Source organism: Perna viridis, chromosome 4 (assembly GCF_037379345.1).
Source record: "Perna viridis isolate PV_CMFRI_1.1 ecotype Kerala chromosome 4, ASM3737934v1, whole genome shotgun sequence".
NCBI lineage: Eukaryota > Metazoa > Mollusca > Bivalvia > Mytilida > Mytilidae > Perna > Perna viridis.
Window position 1 is genome coordinate 39,863,954 of NC_142448.1, and position 18,542 is coordinate 39,882,495.

At 31.9% G+C, this 18,542-nt stretch overlaps 1 pseudogene; it reads left to right on the plus strand.

Moving 5' to 3' along the window:
• Nucleotides 1-14: 14 nt before the first annotated feature.
• On the plus strand, nucleotides 15-3,867 carry LOC148620044 (perlucin-like protein; annotated as a pseudogene).
• The last annotated feature ends 14,675 nt before the right edge of the window (nucleotides 3,868-18,542 follow it).

Sequence of the window (18,542 nt, forward strand, 5' to 3'; positions counted from 1 at the left end):
AATAGTAAACTATAATGGGACCACAGGTTCAGGTTCTAATAACTTTATTGATTTTTCCTAAACAGTATTATAATTGAAAGAATGATCATGCTGCAAAATACGTTGAAGATAACTGATGATGCAAATGTAGTTTTTAGGAACAAATATATATACATAACAGTTTACAACTATTTGTTTGTACAATATCCATCAAAAGCACATTATTCTATCAAATGATACCGGTCCATTCAAATATATACACTGAACACACTATAAACGCACTCTATACTCATGATACCTTTTATGATGCCAGTCTTAATTATAAAAAAAGAAGTTAAGATATTTTTTTGTATCGGTTGTAATTGAGTCTACTACTGACATTTAAATATATTCCCTCGTGGTGTTAAAAATTGTAAATCCGAGAGTCTGCACATATGTAGTGATATGCGTGCAAATATACAAGAACTGTATGATCAAATTTCATTTTAATATTCTGATGGCATTTAAAGATATCTACAGACAATTTATTATATTCGTGAAGCTCCAAGCGAATCAACAAACATATTTTGATTTGTTTACTTAGGTAATGTATATTTTCTATTTTTTTTTCTAATCATTAAGAAATTAGAATTCCAGCTAAATAGTATATGAAAACCTTTCTCAATTATTACACACATTTTACTCGGAAGAGAATTTTTAACGGAAAATAACTATTGATTCAATACTTCAAGGCTTCAAGGGATAAAGCTACCTATGCATGTTGAGTGGAAAAGGCATTTTTTCGCAGATATATTGAAACTTAAGTATAGTATTGTTCAACTTGATAAAATAACAATGATTAGTTTCAGGATGCAAGGTTCGATAATTTTAGTGTTCTTGTGGGGTATTATGTTGCGTCTCTACCTTGTTTATCGGAAAAATCTAAAAAGATTCTTGAGAAAACCAAAAATACTTTGGATAAACTGAAGGCGGAGCTGAACAGTGAGTCTTGATGTTTACATTGTAGTTCAATTTGTGACTGGACTATTTCCTGAATCAACATGAACAAAGACTTTATTTGTAATTTTTATTTTAAAACTAAAATAACAAATTTCCATAAATGATCAATTCAAACAATTTTTCATGCATGAAATCGTTTCCATTTACTCTTGAACGTAAGTTCGCAAAAATGTTTTCGATTTTGTTCTACTAGCATGCTTACCTTAAACTTATGAGATAATTTCTTTTTTTTCGCATATTTCCTATACGATTCAAAGGATAAGAAAAGGAAAAAGAAATATACGATTCTTGAAATTATAAATTAACAAACACTTGTGCTGACCAATCCGGAAAATCTTTTGTCGTCTAAGTTTAGACAGGGTGTTTTATTACTTTTAACTTGTTCTTACTATAATTTCAGAAAAAAGAATTGCAGAAATACAATAAACATTGTTACTACCTCGGTGGTGACAAAGAGACACGGTTCTCTGCAGCGGGAATATGGGAATACCATAAGCACATTTCTTAGTATAGCGGAAAGGTGCTTGAGTACGCATTGTGAATGATGTTCGCGTATAAAAAAAGTATAGCGGATTTCGCCGGAATGATAACTTAATAGTTGATAAGTTGTTTAGAAAACAATACTTTATACACAAGAAGATTGTGTCGCAACTTTGTATCCCTACAGAAGTTTTATGGTCGTCATCATGAATTCGTGGATCGTTATGGTGTATCCATCTGCGCCATGAAAACTGATTTATTCAACGAGGCATAGTTTTTCTTTCCTCGTTTGTCTACCTCGGACTTTTTATGAACAACTCGGCGGGTGTTTCTAGAAAAGCAAAAGACGTTTACCCTACCGGTACATGCTCCCGGTTTTTAGTGGAGTCCGAGTTGCTCATTTGCTTTTGTTACTTTTTATGTGTTTCTGTTTTCCATGTCAGGTTTTTGTCCCTGGATTACATTATTTTAATTACCGCCATAACCTTGGTTCCCTTGATCACTCTTTGATATCACTTACTATTATAGCAATCAATATTACAGAGAACAACACTAATTTTGATATATTGTAACCTTATTAGTGTTGGTGGTGAACAGATACACGCGAAAGTAGAACCTGCGAAATTAATTTTTAACACTTTAAAACAATTATATTTTATTAAAAGTGCGATAATCGATACCCGCAAATATGCTTCCTTGACAGAATTTGCGAAAATTAGCAATGGCCAAAATCAATTCAATTAAGTAGGCAATCAGAATATGTAGTGTTTTCATTAATGATACACTCGTATATTTTCACATAAAAAGAGGAAATGCCGACAGATAGGAGGCTATCTTGTAAACATTGACGATGCTGAAGAAAACGGCTTAGGACGCAATTCAGTAAAGGTATATTTGATCTTCAGATCACTTACAAACATAAACAAGAAGCTCCTAGGAGCCTGAATCGCTCACCTGTTGAATTGTACCTTTCAAAGGGCAATACATTTAACAAGAAGTTGTCCAACAATTTTGACTTTTGAAGACTTTGGTAAGACCTATCATTTTAAATCATATCAGCAATCACAAATTTCTTTTATCTATCATAGTTTTCATGATATTAGCTAAAAACTAAAAAAAACAACAAAAAAACAAAAATAACAAAAAAAAAAAAAAAAAAAAAAAAAAAAGAAAAAAAAAAAAAAAAAAAAAAAAAAAAAAAAAAAAAAAAAAAAAAAAAAACAAAACCAAAACCCCCCCCCCCAAAAAAAAAAAAAAAAAAAAGCAAACAAACAAAAAACCGTCATTTTCTCCTTCCAAGGACAATTACTCTTTCAAAAAATCGTCATCACCTTTTATCCCTGAAACTATAAATTCAGCAACTGAAAGAATTTGGCTTTATCTAACGGTTTTGGAGATATATGCAAAAGACTTCTGTCTGACCCCTATGATCTATTTTGAGTAAAGGCGGCCATGTTTGTCGACGGATAAAAATCCCTATGGATATACATGTTTGCGGTTCTATGCAGGATATCCCAAAGGAACATTCATATCATGCTTGTTTTCAACCGGTCAAGTAGTGTCTGATTAGGGGATTTTTGAAAGAAATATCATTAAAAAGAGCAATAACTCCATCATGTCTTAACGTATTAAAACGATAATTTGATAATTTGACCTCAGATATATTTCATCATGCTGAAACACTTTCATCCCCTTGACAGAATTTAGCTAAACCTAACGTTTTTTGCAGATATATGCGAACAATGATTGTCTGACCCTTATGTTCTATTTTCAGTAACGGCGGCCATGTTTTTCGAAAGATAAAAAATCCCCACATCAATTCTATGCACGATACCCAAAGGAACATTCATACCAAGTTTGGTACTTATTGGTTCAGCAGTTTCAGTGGAAAAGATTAAAAAATGTTAACGACGACGGACGACAACGACGACGACGACGGACGTCAAGTGATGGCTATAGCTCACATGAACTAAAAATAATACGTTTTTGTTACAGTGTAAGGGGAATATCAATACCACAATGGTTAAAAATGGTTAAAACAACCTAATTTCTAAACCTGCCCTTTTAGGAACCCATTACTGGATAGGTCTTACTGATCTCCAAGAGGGAACATTCAGATGGTCGTATGACCAGAGAAAACCAAAATTTACGGCGTTCTAAAGCGGACAACCCAATAATTGGGGTTCACGCAGCGGAAATGAGGACTGTGTAGCTCACTACTACAACCTGGATACTTGGTTTGATGTAGCCTGTCACAATAAATACCTGTGGATTTGTGAGAGAAACTTCTGTAAGTTACCTACACCAAAATATCAAAAATTACTTTTCAATGTACAAGAAAGTGATATCGACACCTGTTCATTGCTTTAGCTATTTCACAAAAACCATAAATTTCAAACTTTCATTAACTTATCTGAATATCCATCTTATTAAATGTCTGTTTCTTCTAAAATTCAACCAACTTATATTTGCGGGTACTAATTTACGCGTTTTTTAGGAAATTGGTGCAATTAACTACTATTTAGTTTCTGGCCCAACCATTTAAGTGTTAGTTTTTGAAAATATCAGGCAAATTGGGAAAAATCAGAAACATGTATGCCAAAAACCCATAGATCGGACGATGAAATTTCACCCAAGGATGCTTTCTCTATTTAAAGCACTCCTTTGTGAGAAATATAATGTTATATTTTACAAAGAAAGTTCTTTTATAGCGCCAAAGGATTAAGAGGCTGTCCATATAAAAATCAGGCTGATCTCATGATATGATTGGCACAGGGTAAATTTGATACCGTTAATTTTTTTTAAACCAATGTAATGTTTATATCATATGCATATCAAATAACGATTTTATATTTCAAAGACAAATCCATACCAATTATTTCATATTCCTATACTTCACCAACTGCATTCAAAATTTTCAATTATAAAAGGCTATTGCAGAACCACGAGATTGAGGACTTCAAGGATAAACCATCTGATTGTTCTAGCAAAAACTCTCCATTCAAGTATGGGTCTCCTGGTTATGACGTTACGTTTTAACTACATTGAAAACAAAGCTCTGCGTAATATCCTTTTTAAAGGTCCCAAGTACCGTAAATCACGCTCCATAAATTGGAATTATAACTTTAAAGTTCTTATGGATGCCGTATAGGACTATGCAAGAAAATGAATAAAACAAGAACAAGAAGACATTGATTCTCTGTCAGAATGGTTAAAGGCCGTGAGGTTTTTAATTTTGAAACGAATGAAAGTTTTAAGTAAGTCAATGAGTGCCAAGGCTACATCAGTTTTCAAAGACCCCGATATAGCAAAAACATTGTCTACTATACATGACAATGTTTTATTGCTGTATCTGCAAAATGTACCACCAAACCTCTTTCAAAACCTTTAACTTCTATACTCACAACTGTCAAAGAGGGTCTGCAGTCCTACCACAACACTTTTTACTCCCGTAGTAGTGTTAAATCTGGATCCTGAAAAATCTTTTGGAAACAATCAGTTCAAGACTATTATCTGAATATAATAGCATTAAAACCTATGATTTTTCAACACTGTATACTTCTATTCCCCATACTCAGTTAAATTCCCGACTTAAAAACATTATACATCTTTGTTTTTTCCAACAAAGATGGTACACCTAGATACAAATATATAATTCTTGGTAGAGATTCCTAATACTTTGTAAAAAATAATTCCAAATCATCTTCCAAATATACAGAAGATGTTTACAAAATGCTGGAATTTTTTATCAACAACATATTTGTCCAGTGTTGTGGACGTGTTTTGCAACAAACAGTCGGCATTCTAATTCCGATTCCTTCACTCTTATGAAGATGACTTTACAGCTGATCTGATCCGAAAGAAAGAATATCGTTTGGCTAGATCCTTTAATCTCAGTTTCCGCTATATAGATGACGTATTATCTTTAAACAATCTTAATTTCGAGGATTTGGTACATCGCATCTACCCAAAAAAACTTGAGATAAAGGGTACTATAGACACTGTGAAGTCAGCCTCATATCTTGACCTATACGACAAAGGTGATGACGCTTATTCTACCGGTGTACCTGGTTCATGCTCCCAGTTTTCAGTGGACTCCGAGTTGCTCATTTGCTTTTGCTACTTTGTATGTATAATTTTAGTTACTTTACGTTATTTGTTGTGTATGTCTGTTTTCCATGTCTGGTTTTTGTCCCCGGGTTACATTCTTTTGATTACCGCTATAACCTTGGTTCCCTTGATTACTCATTAAATCGACAAGGGATGGCTCTGGAAATTATAGTATAATTCCCTTACAAAGAACCAAATTTTGCATAAAATTTAGAGTTATCTCCCTTTTTCTATGAAATTAAATGCTTTTTATGTAATTTATTTCTCTTGAATCGGTTAATTAAAAAAGCCAACATTCAATTTTGAGAAAGGATGCATTTGTGAACTTTATTAGAAATCAAAATCAGTCATGTGCCACCCAATGCATGCCATGGGCGCTCTCCGAAAAAAAAAAACGATATCATTGTTGAACTTATGATAATGATAGACAAAAAAAGTATTGCTTTTTTTTGTTATTTTAACTGAACAGTACATCAGCAAAACCTGAAATATTTACTAATTGAAATATTTGTTGCACAGAGTATACTTTCTGAAATTTAGGTTATTGCTAGTTTCCCATCATGTACTATCAACTTATCTTTACAGGTGACTAATAGTTGAAATGAAAAAAAAGCTACAATATAGTCAATAAACTTACTATCAATGAGTTTCTACATTGTTATTTGTATCTTAGAGGTAGTCCCTCCTAAAATTAGAATAACTTAATCGAACGAAAACATTCTCACAATCCTCTTTTCTTTACTATTTAAGGTTTTTGACATATACTTTCATTACAAGGAGTATGTCGTTAGCCGTATTAAAACTCATGGTGGAGGATAAAAAAAAATAATGTCGCAAAATAAAAATAATTAATCTAGTATATAAAATCAGATTAATGACAACTTACAAACTATAGGTGCTAAATAAAATTGTCCTGAATGGATCCCGGATAACAAGCTTTAAAGATCAATTATCAGGAAACGCTTTGAGTATTGTCCCACTACGGCTTTTCTTCGTTGTTATCTTTTGAACGAGCCACTTTACACAGACCATTTATTAATCATGACAGTAGGGGAACACAATACGAATATCTTTCAAAGATTCCATAAATATACATAAAATATCAATCAGCGGTGTACGAGGGAAAACGGATAAGAGATGGTCCCCTTTACGTAATGGAGAAAGAACGGAAGGGAGTACTGACGGAAGAACGGACAGCCCTATCAATTTATATACCCCCATTTGCAAGTGGGATTATAAAACACTACATGTACACATGCATGAACAAAGAAAAAAACCTATACAATATCTGTAAATTGAATATTGAAGAATGTAGATATCATGCATATCAACAATTTGACTAACAAAAATATCCTACAATAAACTCATCCCTAGTCGTTTTGTTGTGACTGTTCAACAGTTACAAATTAAAACCTTATGTTAACTGACAAAAAAAAAAAAACAAAAACAAAAACAAAAACAAAAAAAACAAAAAACAAAAAACAAAAACCGAACATCACCCCCCCTAAAAAAAAATGTTAACGCAATAATATTGTCTTGTTTCAATAAATTCTTTGTTTAGATGCCAAAAATTCCTGACTTGGTACAGGCAAAAAAAGTGTCTTAACTGCAATGAGACTTGGGACAGGTACAAAAAATGCGGCGGTGTTAAAATACTTTGGCGTGATCACATCCTTCCCCTTAATTATCTTAAGTTTAGAAAATTGTTGTGGTTTCATGAATTTTTCAAAAAATTGAAACTGAAATTTGCGGGTTAATCATTGCCGTTTAAGACTCTTAAATTATTGATACACCCTAAACTGTTCTCTGCTTCTACGGAAAATATAATTCTTCGCTTTCTTATATTTGTTTTGATCAGTACAAAACAATTTTGACGTCGACAAAATGTTTGATTTGAGAGTGTCTCGACCTTCTGGAAACTTTCCGGTTAATACTCATGCGCTAAATTGAAATTTTAAATTTAGCACATAAAACCAGGACACTTATGTAAAACATTAGAGTCTGTCGGTTGGAAATCAAATCTTTCTTGATCGTATACATCATAAGTTCATCTGCTAGCAAATGAAAATTCTATATTTTGCGCTTATATTAAATTTCGACTATTATTTTGGTTTTACCTGCAAATGTAGTCAAATCTTTTGTTATCACCAGGCTTGGCCGCTGACTATTTCATCCTGCATTACTTTCGAAGTCATATTCTTGACTTTGAATCCTTGCTTTTCTGTCGAACTTTCATACACATATTCGATGAATATTTGAAGAATGTAAAAAATAAACCACCTGTTTTGAGGGACATATTTACAAAACACTTCAAATGCTTGCAGTCAAGTTCAACAAAACTATCCTACAATTAAATTGCGTCTTGTTAAGGATAGGCAAACCCTCTGTTTAGTATGAACAAGAAAACCGAGAGACAACAATATGTATATATACATATATATACGGTTTTGAACTAATCAAAATTCATATTAACGAATTTAAAACAATTTCGCTGTAACCTTGGTTCCCAGTTGGTACATTTTGTACCAGTGTTTAAATGTTATAGAAACTGATAGAAATTAAATATCTGAATGCCTATAACTATTTTATCCATATATGTATATGTATTTTACAATTAACTTTTTTATTTCAGTTTTTGCTACATCATATATCTAAATTTAACTGTCGTTAAGTGTATTTATTTATCATTGCTTCGTACTAATCAGGAAATGCAAGTAATCGCAGCTCTATCCTATTTATACCAATATAATGTTTTAATTTTTCAAAATTGCAATATTCCTTTTACATAACAGATTTCATGATTTTTTTTATTCGTAGTTGTAAGTTTGAAAAGCTGCATGTTTATTATTATTACTGAATCTGAACCCGAATGTGAACGATAACATTTCACCAACAATTCAATATACAGCTGAAACTTACAATAGTTTCTCTTATTTTATCCCAAGATTTGATATTATCCGTATGATATTAGTTGAGGTTTCTACTTTCTTTAAGAAACTATCGACACTCATACTTTGGTTTTGTCAAAGAATTGTACATTGTGTAATATTATGTTTAGTTGTGCATAAAATATTAGCTTACCGTAGACTTCCAAATAATGAGGCTGAACGTCAATCAAAAGTAGGGAAAATGTGATGTAATTATCTAATATACTGTCATGACAACGGATAATTTCGGCTTATAATTATGCATAATTAATCAATAACGTTCTTGAAATAAAATATCATTTTAACTGTAAAAAGAATTGTAATATCCAATTAGTATGGTAATAATGCACATCGGTTGCTCATGATTATGTGTAAGGCAGTGAAATTGTTACGGGATATTCGCGTTCGTGTTATCCGTATTAATATGTGACCATACATAATTTGAATATGACGATCAACAAGTGGAATGTCCTCAAAGCAGTTCTTTTGTTCGTTTTAGGACACATGAAGAAAATATGATGTAAGAAAACGATATTTTTTCTTGAATTTCACATTTTTGTTCAAAATGAGGTATACTTGAGTTTGATAAAATCCATTTTTGATAAAAGCAATTAGAGTGTCTATCTGCTTCTATTTCACTACGTCTACAGAGATATAATCTCTTCAAACTAAATAATCCGTTATTAAAACTATTATTTTATTGTTATTATACTAATACTTCACACTAATTTACTATAGTACCATATATCAATCGTAATTACAAAGAAAGAATAATAGTCTTGTTGCCTTTGTTGACTAGACTTCTTAATTTATTTTTTTGTTTTCAAATACAGATCTCGGCACTCAGTACACTGCTTTACAGTAACTACTCTACAAGGATAGTTTTTTTTACTTATTTATAGACTTATAAGTAGCACGTACTAGGTTATGTCATAAATAATTGCGAAATAATAGAAATCTTCGTAAGAAAATCGGACAACAAAATCAAGGAGCAAATTCTAGGCCTGTGGAAATGTTTACCTATTGCCTTTACCAGATTTATATATTGTAAATTTCGATATGCTGTACACGTGTTTCAAGGAGTAACCTCTCATCTGCAGCATTACAATGAAATATGTAGGAAGATCATAATCAAAATATAAGTTGTATACAAAAAGTACACATAACCAAATATATCGAAAGAGGAAGTCAAATCCATCACCGAAAGGTTCTACCATATGCAATTCAAGGAGTGAAGCTTCGGTGTTTTACGTATTTTTAAATTTGGAATACTGCAAAATTTCGTTAAAAGGGTAGATAATATGTGATATTATTCGGGGTCACACAAGTCTAACACTGGGTTAGTGAATACCCTGGGGGACTTCAGGTCCAACAGCAGTGGTATTGACCCAGTGGTTCTTAAATACAAAAAAAAAAAAAAAAAAAATAAAAATACCAGTTTTATATTTTATTCACTTTATAGCCTATAAATATGAGCGACACACATTCAATAACATTTTGTATAAAGAATAAACAGATGAACAGACAGAAAATATTTGATCTTGAAGTAGTCTGAAGAAGCTTGGTACAGATACTTGAAATGGTTTCCTTTGTTTGACATTTATTACCTATTTAAAGAAAAATAACCCTTTAACATTCCACGAATGTTTACGTAATTCCTTTGAGCATGTGCCGTCGTGAAGTTCATAAATTGTCATTAGATCTGTTCCAACACTGCAACGATATGGAGGTATGGCAATTTCGGAAGCACTAACATTCTTCTTTTCTATGGTAAAATAATAGTTCTGTATTTCAAAAATACGACAATAGACATATTTGCATTTTACCATTGTTAAAACTACTGTCAGTCAGTACGTTATCGTATTGGGGACAAAACAAAACAAGACACGATGAAAATTAAGGTTGTAAACTTACAAATAAGAAAAAAAAAACAAAATCTAGATTCATTAAACAACGATTTGAACAACCATAAAAAACCTATTATCTCTGTGAGCACGAAATAAACTATTTACACAGTATATATTTGTTCAAAGATTTTTGCTTTCATGTATACAATTAAACCCTTACCATTGGCATGCAAAAAATGTTATGTTCGTGAATACGTATATAGCGATTGTCAAGTATTGCATTCGAATGGCGACAAAGGATGGAACTTTTATCGAAATGTAATATTGTAGATTGTTACTACTGCATTGGTATTGGATTAATTAAATTTAAAAAAAATGAGTGTTAAACTAGTGCTGTATCCACTAAGCTTCCAAATGATAGCAAAATAAGTTTGTAATCTCGTTGAAACTCAAAACAATTTAAATAAAATTCACTATGTATAAATATTTTGTAAGTTATTGTCGCTATAGGCTCTAAAACTGTACTGTTTCATTCCTGAGGTCCACCATTACACATTGTTTGTTCAAATTTCCACTAAATACAAAACATAACACTTTATTTAATTAGAAGTTTTAATTATAGTTTTAACTTTTAATATATGTTTGTTCTCAAAAACGTTTTTATTTAAATATTTTTTTCAATAACTACTGCAAGATGAATACAATCACAAACCGGATGTAAACTATTATTGACATCAATCCAATCCTCAATATATTATAAAACATAAATCAAACATTATGAAGCTTTGCTGTTATCACATAACGAAATATATCCAATCGTAAAAAAGGCGAAGACAGTTTGTCAGCAGGAAGATAATTACGAACAATATTTAAAAAATATGTTCAAAATAGTTTGCACTAGGCTTACAGACATCCTGCAAATGAATTTAAAAAAAATGACAATATTTTTCATTGTTCTCTTCAAATATCATCAATAATCACAGTTAGACTTGCCCATTGACTTTACAGGGTGTTGAACATGGAATGAAAAATATGTCATTTGTATGTAATCTTTTGAAATTAAGATATACTGTAGTTTTGTACACATTTGATCTAAAATTTAATTGTTGTAATGATTTATTTCAAAATTAACAGAAAAGTAAATGCACACAAAAATAAGATCTAACATGTTACGGCACCATATGTACTCTTTGTCCCTGGATTACATTATTTTGATTACCACTATAACCGTGTTTCCTTTGATTACTCTTATAACTCTCTCCGTCAAGATAAACAGCAATGAAGCAGCAACAGTCACATTAACGTTTAATTGCATGAGATTTTTAGAAAATAGTTTTGTATAGTTTAATATAGATTCAAGGACAAATTTAAATTTGAAAAAAATACTTATCGGTGCTTGTGCACTCATGTATTCAGGAAACCGGCGTCAAATCAATACTGGGAAAATGCTTGATACGTATCTCAGTCAAGGTTAATTTGTATTTGAGTTATAAATTTAGATAAAAAAACTTAGCATTTCAAACCATATATGAATATAAAAAAAAACTATACCATATGATCAAAGAGAAAATGTAAAAACTTCCTGTGAAATGAACGGTATTTAGATGATAGGTTTGTTTAGAAAGCTGGCAATATGATTTTTCAATGTATCACCTGTACAGTTTTTGTTCTTTTCATATTTGTATGTATGAGGGATAACAAATTAGCAGGTTAGTGTGCCTTGCTCAAACAGTAGTTACTTTTGCAAGGCCATCTAGGCGCAAGAAAATCAATTGTCAAAATATGCTGCAAGTATTTTTTATGATGACTTTTTGTACTACCGAGGAAGTTATCTTGTTGTTTTAATAATATTCATAAGTTTATTAGTTCTGAAACTTAAGAGTTTATTTATGTGCGGGTCTGTCGCTGATGGTGTTGCCACTATATATACATGCATTTCACAAAACATTCGAAAAGTAACCATTATAAAAATCATTGTGTATCATGTAAATATGTAGACACAATCTTCCTGCACTTTGTTTCTATTCTATTAATTTGTCAATAAATCAGGACAAGGGTCTGGATACGCTTCATTTAAAGAAATATAATAAAATGTGGTATAGGTGATATCTCCTTATTGTCACTTATGACGTGGTATAACTCGAGTCGTTTTTTTTTTATATTTCTGTACTTCTAATAACTAGTTTCATTTGGTGTCAGATGTTTCTAAAAAAAGGTAACCCAGGAAAACCGCTAATATTTTATTGGTTACCAAAGTACATTATATGCATTAACTGGAACTGTATTATGAATTTGCGAAGTGCTCATAAATAATAATCAGCTGATTCTTCAAATGGACATACTACCACATATAATGTTTTTTGTGTTTTATTTGTAAATTTAATTGTGAGGAAATTGGACGATATTACATTTGTATGCAAATTGACGGAGCTATTTTTGCCTTAGCACCTGTGGAAAGTTCACTTTAGGGTTTAGGTGATCGTCGGCAACGGACTTGTTTTGACCGCGGGAGTTTGTGGTTTTGATTCTGAGCCAAATCACACCAAAGACTTAAACTTGGTTTTCACTACCTTTTGGCGGAGCACAAAATATTATTGGTGTAAAACGTGACGACTGGTTTGCTCGGAATAAAAAAAAAAAAGATTTCCGATCAGGTCGCAACGGTTGATATGCGTACCCACAAGAAGTTGCGTCTATAAGCTGGTACAATGAAGATTCGGCTAAGTGCTTTACCAAGGGTATGACTGATCAACCGTTAGCTCCCTGAAATGCATGAAACACCAAGATCAATCTATCTAGAGTGCTTTTCTGTCTTTCATGAACCACAGACAAACAAAATAAACCATTGAAGATGAATGAATTGCTTAACTTGATGACGGATCAAAACATAAATAGACCAGAAAACAAAAATAAACAATTTAAGACAATGTTCTTGTATGCTGTAAGGCACAATTACTCAATAATCAGGACACCCTGTAAATGCTTTAGATACACATGTTTATCATTGTGAAGTATCAGTCCAATGAGGTAGTGCAATGAAATATTTTTTCAATGAAATAGTAAATACTCGAGGACGTTACGGTGTATCCATCTGCACCATAAATTCTGCTTTGTTCAACGTATCATTGGTTTCCTTTCCTCTTTGGTCTACCCTGGACTTGACCTTCTGAGAACTCGGCGGGTGTTTCGAGAAAAGCAAAAGACGGTTACAATACCAATGCACCTAATCATTTCTCCCATTGCTTAGTGAAGTCCGAGCTCATTTACTTTAGTCACATTGTATGTATTATTTTGGTTATTTCATGTTCTTTGTTGTGCGTGTCCATTTTCCATGCCTGTTTTTTTTTTGTCACTGGATTACATTCTGTTGACTTCCGCTGGAATATTGGTTCCCTTGATTGTCTTGGCAATATGTAACACAATTTAAATGTAGACCAAATTATGTTTGCATGGTTGCTACTCATGTACATACATGAACAATATGATGCTAATAATTTTGCATCTTAAAAAAGCCACAACTAATGTCCAAATTATACATATATTAGTGAAGCTATTAAATCTTAGACCTAGCATTATTATTATTTTACACTAGAAATTATCATTTTTTTCAATCAAGATGGAGATATATTCGATCCACGTAATCCTAGGTTTGACTTTGTAATATAATACAGGGTAAAAAAATAATTTCATAAACTCATTCAGGTTTGATGAATCTATATGCTCGGTCTTTGTCCCTGGATTGAATTCGCTTGATTGCCGCTGTAACCTTGATTCCCTTGATTATTCTCTCTAATAATTCTTTTTTTTAAACAACACTTTAAGTATGTTAAACTGTTATCTTTACTTACTCACTAGGGAACTATCAAAAAGAGAGACCGATGATAAAATGTTGTTGTGGTAACATTTCCGTACATTTACTTATTATATGCATGCATTTGTCAAAGACGATTAACCATACCTTTAGAAATGACGCAGATTTTAGTTGATTTCTAAAGATTTTTTTTCAGTTCTAGCTTCACAAACATCTACCGTAAATGGAATCAGTTTGACCACTGCCGACAGTAACACTAGCTCAATCAAATCAACGCTGTTAAACTGTTGGGTGAACAAAATAATATTTAATTCAGTAAAATTTTATCTTTTCGAAATTCAGGATAAAATGCTTAATGAGAAGCAACTTGCGAGTGATTCAGAATATATCTAATCGATCAGGTCATAACATGTACCTATTGCATTTCAACATTTACACAATAGCAGTTAAAACGCATTTAAAAGACTTAATAAACCATAAAATTAACAGTTATTTTCCTAAAGTTTATCGATGAGTAAAATAAGTCTACTAACTCACATTCAGCTTTGGGCTTTCGTTTTGTGAGAAAATGGTTTTGTATGGAGTGTTCATATCACAACTTATACGTTATGCCAGAGCTTGCCGAAACTACGCAGACTTTTTGTATCGCGCTAGAACTCTGACAAATAGGCTTCTGGAACAGGATTATGTTGCTACAAGATTGAAGTCATCACTGCAGAAGTTTTATATGTATATCCATCAGCACCATGAAAACTGATTTATTCAACGGGGCATAGTTTTCCTTTCCTCGTTTGTCTACCCCGGACTTGACTTTTTATGAGCAACTCGGCGGGTGTTTCTAGAAAAGCAGAGGACGCTTACCCTACCGGTGCACCTGGTCCTTGCTCCCAGTTTTTAGTGGAGTCCGAGTTGTTCATTTACTTTTGTTACTTTGTATGTATAATTTTAGTTACTTTATGTACTTTGTTGTGTATGTCTGTTTTCCATGTCTGGTCTTTGTCCCTGGATTACATTCTTTTGATTACCGCTATAATCTTGGTTCCCTTGATTACTCTTTGAATTCATACATTTACGGATTTACGGTTTTCATCATATATAATGATATAACTGAATAGGAAACATTATAATTATTACTTTTATACACATGTTACAATATACATTATATTCATAGATGAAATGGTTTAAATGTACACATTTACTGATTTTATTTAAAAATAAAACATGAGAAAAACGGTTTCCATCACATACAATATTATAACATAATAGAAAACATTATAATAATTACTTTTATACACATTTTACAATGTTATTATATTCATAGATGAAGACAGTGGTATACTTTTAATCAATTTATTGTTGTTGTTGCTGTTGATTGTTATTCTTGCTGCTCTTCTCTTACAGAAAATTAGGTATTTAAAACTTTATATCGATATATTTACTTCAGATATTAAGTGAATTCAAAGAGAATTTCAATGATGAAAAATTGAGCGTAAGACTCTAGTTTTTAATGCAAAAAAATAAAAATAAAATTAAAAGAATGCTTCCTATTGAAATCTGCATTCATATTTGCATTGGAAGGTACATTCTAGAGTCACGAGCAAGCATCTCATTGCTAATAAAAACAGGGATTTTCTTATCTATTAAAGACAACAATTTATTGCAAAAACAAGCAACAATAACAACAACATTTCATGCTACAGTTTATTAGAACATAGAGTGTATCGCAAATTAAATGAAAAAAATCATTTCAAATATTTATTTGTGTATATCTTTATTATCGATGGAAATATTTTTTTTCAGAAAGAATAAATTTTTAGCCGTTGACATAAATCTTTCGCAAGAACAGTTTCTACATCCGCTTCATCCACTACAAATTCACAGAAGCTCGAGCGTCGAGAAAGTTTCCCTTTCAGATTTCCCATGTGCTCAGGAAAGAAGCGACAATGCTCGCGCTACAACGTCTGTATAAAGCATTATTGAAAAAAACAAGTACTATCTTGACAAAATATAGCCGACGCAGTAAAATTATGTTCCTTTAATTACTTTAAAGTTTCTTCTTCATTTGTGTCAAGAAAATAACATTTTCTGTACAGTTTTATTTCGAATGCCACTTATTAGCAGTATTTGGCCAATCGGGAAACAGTATTGCCATCATGTGACTTGCGCTTCCATAGAAGTGGGTCCTTAAGGTCAAAGGGTAAAAAGCGACATTTTGCAGTCTGAGTCGAAAAAAATACGGTGTAGTATGTAAATATTGATTAGATGCAGAAATAGACGATATGTGATAAGAGTGTGTGCTGATGAATGTAATCTTACTACACTAATACGTACAAAATGACACACAGTTATAATGCGACGATGACGTTTCAAAATAATCTAAAGAATCTAAAGAATACAATAAGTACAGGAAAAGTTACAATGTCGCCAAATTATGAGTTCATTGCGTCAAATTTACGACAAATGTTGAAGTTTATTATTTTAATAGTTTTATTATAATGGAAATTAGTATCTATTCATCGGCCATGATTTTATTCAAAGAGCCCGATGATCTCCTTTTATTGAAATAAATATGTTTAATTCATGTAAATTTGTAAAAAAAATGTTTAAAATGGTAATTACGCGTATCTGTATTTTTATCATTCTTCGTACATGATGTTCTTTAATGTGTCGCTCATGTTGTACATTTCTTAAAAGGTTCACGTTTCCTATTTTAGTGTTCGTGCATCGTTTAACGTGCGTTTATACATCGTTTAAACGCACTATAAACACACGCTAGGAGCGTTCGTTAAAACGCACGAAAGGAGCAATCGTTTAAACGGACGATACAATGTACATGTGCGAGCGGTCGTTTAAGCGCACGAAAGAAGGGTTCGTTTATTTTTGTACTTTGGTTATTTCCTTGATTCAACTGTTAGGGACAAAGACCAGTCATGGAAAGCAGACACACACAAAAAACATAAAATTACCAAAATAATGAATACAGAGAAGCAAAAGTAAACGAGCAACTCAGACTCCACTGAACAATGGGAGCAATGCACAGGTGCATCGGCAGGGTAAGCGTCCACTGCTTTTCCAAAACACCTTGAAAAAAAGTTTTTGAAATCGCTCTGTGATTTAATGTCTGATTTTGCCATGCATACACGATTCGTTTAATTTTGTTTTATGATGCTAATTTGATCTTGAGCTATAAAACATTTCTGTTTCTGTCGGATAAAGGCTTAGTGAATCGCAAGTGGAAGTCCTTTAAAAGTGCAATATAAATTTCTGTAAATACATTTGTTAGACTTGCACAGCATAATATGTGTTTTGTCTCTTTTTATTTTTTTTTTACATTTTTTGTTGTATAAAGGTATTTTCAACCTATTTACAATTTATCGTTTTAGCTAGAATTTTACACAAAGTAACTTATTACATCTAGTCAGCCTAGTCAATTAGAGTTATTCCTCTTTGTTTGTCATTATAATTAATATATATTTTATATTTCTAAAAGAATTCACGTCTCTTGTTGTATTATATATATATATAATTAATCGTCTAAATATTAGTCAACAATCACTCTTACGGGGTGATTGATCGTTAAAAACGATGCGAAACATAACAATAAATTAAATAAACGTCTAAATATGTTTAACATCGCCAGATGATGGTAAAATTTAAATTGAATTTTTCGGATAACAGATATCCTTCCTCAGCAAAAACTCATAAAACTATATGAGCATAAAACTCACAAAACTTTTAAGTTTTAAGTTTTATGTTTTGTGAGTTTTATGCTCATATATCATCTGGTGATGTTAAACTTTATTAGACGTTTATATATATATATAAAAGTATACAAGTATACCACATTGCTTTTCATTCACATTTCTACCGGAACAAGATCCGTTGTGCTAGGAATGCGTTATCAACAACACCATGTGAGGTATTTAAATGAACAACACGATTTGTTGTGTTTGAGCTTTCAATAACAAAGGAAATTTCCAATGAGACAGCCATCCGCCAAATACCAAGCAACGAACAATTACACACCTACAGGTCACCATACGGTCTTATAATGATAGCCAAACCCATACCATAAAGCAAGCTGTAAAAAAGGCCCCAAAACAAATTAACATAAACTGTTCTAAGAGACGAAAAACGAAAAACGTTAAAAAAAAAAAAAAAAAAAACGACAACCACTTGACTACATGTTCCTGGCTCATGACAACAAGCACATTACGTATGTGGCGGGGTTAAACAAGTTTACAAATTTTGAGTGCTCAACCCCTCCACTAACATGGGACAGTGGTAGGGAAATACACTAATAAATCAAACTATTAATGCTGTCGAATCTGATCTAACTCTTGAAACTGATACAGAAAACAAACACTTTAACAAATAGGACAGAAGACA